The sequence below is a fragment of the Temnothorax curvispinosus genome, unplaced genomic scaffold, assembly GCF_003070985.1.
Source record: "Temnothorax curvispinosus isolate PA1 unplaced genomic scaffold, ASM307098v1 QBEX01009599.1, whole genome shotgun sequence".
In the NCBI taxonomy this organism is placed as follows: Eukaryota; Metazoa; Arthropoda; class Insecta; order Hymenoptera; family Formicidae; genus Temnothorax; species Temnothorax curvispinosus.
This window is the reverse complement of record NW_020219379.1, coordinates 1-7356: the sequence shown is the minus strand read 5'-3', so window position 1 is coordinate 7356 and position 7356 is coordinate 1. Positions and strand designations below refer to the sequence as shown.

The following is a 7356-nucleotide window of genomic DNA, read 5'->3' as shown; positions in this document are numbered from 1 at the left end:
AATTGTCTTATTACCAGCTAGGTTTCCTATGTGGGACAGACGAAGAGGCAGTTGGGGACCAGGGTGAGAGAACATAAGATGGATCTCAAAAGAAATCCTCGTTCCCCTTCCGTAATTTCGAGCCATAAACTACAGACTGACCACGAGTTTGACTGGGGGGGGGGGGGGGGAGAAGTTTTGGACCGCTCGGGAGGAGACTCACATCAGAGATGATACATATAAAGAGACAAGTATCCCCTGCTCTTAACAAACAAAAGGATAGCGAGTCTCTTCCCGAGGAATATCTTCCTGTTCTTCGATTGCTCCCTCCTTAATTCTTGCTCCCACCACAGTCTTTCCCTTTCCTCCTCCCTCTTCCTATTTTTCTTTAAAATCGGTTTCGTTCGTGCGCCTCTCGATTGTCGGTTACTCTCTTCCAATCCAAAAGTTAGCACATTAGCCACGATGTGGACAAATCTCATTTTCGGGCTAATTGCCCGTCGGCAGTAGTGCGTGTAATGCCCTTAGGCATACACAAAAGCTCACCGACGAACAACGGCGCTTGGTCGCCCAACGGAGGCGCGAGACGTTTCCTGAACCATCTAATGCCATGCAATTCCATAACCTTTACGGATTCCATAGGATTGGATAGAATTGAAAATTTCTTTTTTGGATTCCATGGGATTGGACCATCTCATTTCGAATCCCATCTAATTTCATCTAATTCCGCCAAAAAAGGGATTCAAAGGTATTAAAAAATTTTAATATTTTTTAATCTTTTTGCGTTTGCTGGGAGAACAACAAAAAGCTGTACCAAAAGAACTTTCATTAACTATATCAGATAAAACTGAAAAATTAAAACAGACACGTTCTCTGAAACGAAAGAGGAACACAGTAGGTGAAGGTCAATCAAACACAGAAGAAACATTACATATTGAACGCATAAAGCAAGTGGATGGAGCAAGAACAGCAACTAGCATATATTAAACAAAAGCATGAAGAGAATATGAGTAGTATGAAAGAAAATCATTTAAAAGAAATTTACAGTTTAGAGTTGCAACATTAAAAAAAAATTCAAAGTTTGGAAATAGAAATAAAAACAGCACAACTTAGAGCAATCAAATAAAAAAGAAAATACTGATATTTTTAGTTATGTAAGCTTTTTCATTTAATAATAAAGAGTTTGTTATATTTTGACAGTTTATGTTATATTTTGACAGTTTATGTTTTATACTTAATTCATGTATAAACAACAGTTTATGTTTACACACAATAAAAGTTATTTAAACTAGATTCATTTCTATTCTCCATATTTGCACGTCTAAACTTTCTTCTTTTCTAAAGCTCTTTCTTCACTTTTATCTTCATCATCATCATCGCTGTATCTTTTCTTCTTATTGATTAATTTCTATCTCACATTATCATTCATATATTCTTTTCTATTTTTAAAACTCGCGGATTTTTTACTACATTTTTCATGATATGTATCACTCTCATTACCTGTTTTTTCTGTATTTGAATATTTACCTATAAATTATGAAATGCGACATATTTGAACTATTGTTGATATGTGTGTGTGTGTGCGTGCGTGCGTGCGTGCGTGCGTGCGTGCGTGCGTGTGTGTGTGTGTTGTGTGTGCGTGTGTTATAATAGATAGAAATTTTACCTGAACAGTCGTTCAATAAGAGCATTTCGTACGAGAATGCCGTCTCCAAGCTGCCAGCGAGGCTCGACCACCGGGACTTCATTACTTATATCTATTATTTCTTCATCATCGTCTTCTAAGTAATCATTTAAAATCAATGAGAGATTATGAAGAACAGCACATGCCGCAACGATTGATGTAGACGTTAATAATTTTGTAGTAAGCCGCCCTTTTGACAGACAAGGAAATCTACGTTTCCAAATACCGAATATGTCCTCTCGACAATTCTTCTTGTTCTCCCATGAATTGTATTATAACTGAAACAAAAAATATATATGTCATGAACATAATATAATTATACAAGAATTTTAAAATTGCAGTTATAAAATACATGTATTGAACCTTTTATTTCTTCATCCGTTCTTCTAGGATTACCAATCGGCGTAAGTAAAAAAGGCAATCCAGGCGGGATATCCAGCATCTCCAACAAGCATTCCATCCAATTCGCCTTGTTTATATTGCATTATATATGTGCGAGAATTTTGAAAGATTTGGCTATCGTGTTCACTTCCTGGCCATTCAGGAACAATATCTAAAATGTCGGTGCGTGGTCCAACAATAACCTAGAAAGAGAAAAATTGAGATGAGATAGTCTTTTTTGTATATATCCTTTTGTATTTATACAAATATTTTCTTAAATTACTCAAACATGTACCTGAACATTCAAAGAGAAGTATCCTTTTCTATTTCTAAAAATTTCATTAACATTTTGAAGTCTAGTGTGTACTAAACGAATATGTGTGCAATCTATTGCGCCATCAATACTAGGAAAACCTATGCCTCCATGACCACGTCCAAGTTTCTTAAATAGTCGTTTATTCCTCTAAACGTGATTTATCTGACGATGGTATTTTTGATATATCGGTTAATATGGCTATAGCTAATAAAGTGGACACTCTGAACACAATTCGTGAAATTGTTGGTTGTGATATTTATTGTTATTACATCCCCTAAAACAAGCTACAAAAAAATTCTTTAATAATTTATTCTTATATTATTAATACACACCCAAACACACGTATATATGTGTATAATACATATATAATAATATACAATTTACATACCTGAAAACTTGCCGTTGAATAAAATCTTAAACATATTAATAATTGTACAACAGGAGATATTGGCAAGCCTCGATTGTTTATTTTAGCAAGTCCTTCTTCTACTAAAGGTAAGATGCCAAACATTACTGAATTTTTGGAAAATCGAAATCTTTGTTTAAATTCCCATTCACTGTAGAATTCAAAAGAATTTTGATAATCACGGAAATATCGCTTTAGGAGCACGTATCAGCATCTCTTCTACTTCCTCCTCATCACTCAAAAAATTCAATTCATGCATTGCCAGATAGTTTGGATTTTCCAAATCCATTGTTAACTAGGACCCAGTTGGATACTTACGCACTTCTGAATACAAATATAGATTTATCAAACACATATACGAAATATCAATTTTTGTGTGTGTGCGTGTGTGTGTATTTTATATGTATAGGTATATATGTTACAGTTAAAACTCGAAATCCGTCAAAACCCGAATTTACTGGTAAATTCTAGTTTTAACTAAGCCAGAGCCTGGTAATTCGCGTTCTAACTGAAATAATTTAGTCAAAACTAGAATTGACCGAGTGCTTTAATTAGTATATTCGCGTTCTAACTGAAAAAATTTAGTTAAAACTAGAATTAACCGACTGCTTTAGTAAATTCGCGGTCTAACGTGTTTCTTTTACAGTCAAAGCGCGAAATCCCTTAATCGGCAATGCTATACATACATGTGTTACGCCCAAACACCGAAATCGCTTAGTGAGCGTAAAAAACATCCACAACGCGATGTGTGCATTTGAGAAACGTCCACGACGCGTTCTGCATAAGGGTGCCTCCCCATGCAAGACGGAATCTCGGAAAACGGAATCTCGGAATCATTCTGATTGGTTAGTCCCATGAGGCTAACCAATAGCCTCATGGGACTAACCAATCAGAATGATTCCGAGATTCCGTCCTGTATGGGGAGGCACCCTTACTTGCATGTACTTTAAGTTATAAAGCGAGGTCCACGCTGCCTACCGGCCGTAGACCCCTCTTGCACCCCCCCGCGCGCGCGCGCGTGTGTGTGTGTGTGTGTGAGTTACGCGCTTTAAAAGTATTTAAGTGTTTAAAGCGCGTCAACTAACCCATGTAGGTTAGTGACGCGCTTTAAAAGTATTTAAGTGTTTAAAGCGCGTCAACTAACCTATGTAGGTTAGTGACGCGCTTTAAAAGTATTTAACTGTTTAACCCTTATGTCAATACCCGGGTATCCGGGTACCCACCTGTGCATATATGGGTAAAATTTTTAATGTTTGCATGAAAATTTCTTTATAACCGCCCGGATCGTCGCTATTTAAACTTTTTACTATCAAAATATACAATGAACTTTTTGTTTCAATACTCGGAAGTAAAAAATTATCGTCTTGAAGTTTACCTACTTGATTCTAATACCCAGGGTACCCGGGTACCCATTTTTAAGAATATGAGTTTTATTATAGTTATTGACTAAATTAATTTATAAATAATTGTTTTGTATTAATTTACCATTTCTATAACCATATTAATTATTTATAAATTAATTTAGTCAATAACTATAATAAAACTCATATTTTTAAAAGTGGGTATCTGGGTACCCTGGGTATTAGAATCAAGTAGGTAAACTTTAAGACAATAATTTTTTTACTTCCGGGTATTAAAACAAAAAGTTCATTGCATATTTCGATAGTAAAAAGTTCAAATAGCGACGATCCGGGCGGTTATAAAGAAATTTTTATGCAAACATTAAAAATTTTACTAATACCATATATACACAGGTGGGTACCCGGGTACCCGGGTATTGAACATAAATAACAATAAAATAATTTTATTCATTACTTATTATTTATTAAGAAAATAATGACAAATAAAAGTAATCATTAGTTTTTAATAATAAATAAGTGATAACTAAAAGCTTTATGAAGGTTATTCCTTATAATCATGATTTTGGCAATATACGTCAACATTATCGTAAATGTTTACGTTATTTTGCAGATTTACCCAATTAAACATCCTTCAGAAGTTTCTTTCTCCTTTCAAGACATGAAAAGCTTTTCCATCTCCTATCAAGAATTAGTCACAGATGGTGCCCTTACGTCTTAATTCATTTTACGATAAAAATATTATTCAAAAGTCGTTTTTGTTCGACCCAACTAGCCAAATAATAAATATATTTAAAATTCACAACGTTTCAACCGCAATTTCGGTCCTTCTGAAGTGATTCATCAAGCTATGCATCCTCAAAAACCGCGTACAAAATATCGATTACGTCGCTGACATCGTGCCCTAACCATGCACATCATGCACACGTGAAGCTAAAAAAGTGAAATAAACTCACGATAGTCAAAAGATAAAAACGCTCAGAAGTCATAAAATAAAAAGTAAGAATAAAATTGAATTGTTAAGTTATAAATAATGTACAAAGTAAAATGAAAGGCTTACATATTATGTGCGTCAAAACGGAAAATGAGAACGGTAGCGCAGAACGAAGAAACGTCGCAAGCCATAACTGCGAACACATCAGTACAGCGTGACAGACGAAGTCATACTAAATGACCGATACATAACAATAAATAGATGTGTTCACAGGTGGAAACGAGCAGAACAAAAGTGTAAATTAGGTGACGCCAAAATCACACGGTTGTAATTCACGGGCAGACTTTCTGTGTCTTTTTGAAGATTGATTGCGCAATCGCATTTTTTAATAAAAATATTATTATTTGGAATAATGATTGACTTTCTTCAACGAGATATTGCAGAGCAATACAATTTGAATACACAAAAGAAACTGCTGAAAAAATAAAAAGTGAAAAGCAACGTATGGATGACGAAATTGCTCAATTACGAGAAACAGAAATAGAAAAGTTCGGAACCATGCACATTCAAAATAAATCATCAAATGATATTTACGATGATAGACGATAAGGTAGCTCAAGCTGTAACCCACACGCCTTCATCATCTTCGTGCTTCATTTGCGGTTCCAAACCATCTCAAATGAACAACTTAACAGAAATTAATAAAAGGTCTAACAAAGAAAAGAAGCACTCAAATTAGGAATGTCACCCTTGCACGCACGAATCAAATTCATGGAATGTAGGGGAGACCGGGGCTAAGCCGACAGCGGGGCGAACTTGACACTAGGCTTCTTGCCAATTTAAATCTATCGTAGAAACTTGCCTTTGCTACTGTAAATGCGTCTTTATGTGCCAGTATTATCAACGGAATTTGGTAACATTCTGAGTTATAGTGTAATTTTTAACGCGACATAAGTGTTTTTGATAGTGAAAAATAATTTTTCTGATCTCTCGAAAATGTCTACTCTTTCATCGAGCTTTACTCTTGCGAATCTACCGCTAAGTGATTTTGATGGAAAATTCGATGCTTTATACGAATCCGATAATAATTTTTGCATATTTTCAAAATTTATATATTTTTGGAGTAACAAAAGTAAAAAACGACGTTCGGGGCTAAGTCGACACGACGCCACCGGGGCAAAGACGACACTAACCTAAAGTGACATTATCGCAAAAAAGGTCACTGTTTTGTCCGATTCCGATGACGATTTAAGGAACATCTGTTGCGTGTGTTCGGAAAACATTTCATTAGCTTCTAATAACAAACAATGCATCTTATGCAACCGTATGGCTCATGACGAATGTGTGCGCACATCTGATCGCGAGTTTACGTGTATAAATTGTTTTTCAGACAGTTCAGAAAAAGATAATTAAAAGTTTAATCTTTTTTTTCTTATTATTTTAAATAATTGTTTACTTTATTCCGATTTTTTGTTTCTAATACACAATGTCTTTTCAATTGATAAACAATGTATTTTTATTTTTAAACAATAAAAAAATAAGTTTCAGATCAAATTGTGTCGATCAAACAAAGTGTTGAGTTTGCCCCGGCGGGGTGTCGAGTTCGCTCCGTCATTTTTCAATTCGAAAATTTGTCTTCGCGTCACTTTTCCTTTCCTGGCGGCAAAACAAAGCGACGTACAGCACAACTTCCTGAATCAATTTTGTACCTGAAGAAACACTCTTTAAATATATATCATTGAATTTGCCTAAAAATTTTAATTAAATATTAAATAGTGCCTTTGAAAAAATAGTGTCGGCTTAGCCCCGGTCTTTCTTATATTACATATTGCCTACAATTTGTCTTTCAAGAAGTGGTCAACAACGCCAGAAACACGCGTTCAAAAAAAAGAAACAAAAAAAAGAAAAGACGCTTTTTATAATAAACTTGGACTGAGGGTAGACATCGTTAAACAAGGTTCCGGATCATCTAATAACGGAAATACTTCTCGACGATTTTTTGCTGATTCAAAAATCACAGCAGAAATAACTGGAGTTGACGAGGAATTGATCAGAAGATTTTCCACAATATTACAAACGATTAATTGTGGTGAAGAAATAAATTCAGAAAAATTCGGTTCTTATGCGTACAAGGCAGCGGAAATATTTATTGAAAAATATTCTTGGTACTTTATGCCAATTACCGCTCATAAAATTCTTCTTCACGGTAAGGAAATTATAGAAAATGCCTCGGAAAATGCAGCGTTACCTGTTGGGACATTATCGAAAAAAGCTCAAGAGGCAAGAAATAAGGACTAT

General features: G+C 34.9%; 1 pseudogene; it reads right to left on the bottom strand.

Moving 5' to 3' along the window:
- Window positions 1–2055: 2055 nt before the first annotated feature.
- LOC112459191 lies at window positions 2056–2917 on the bottom strand (annotated as a pseudogene).
- Window positions 2918–7356: the final 4439 nt, after the last annotated feature.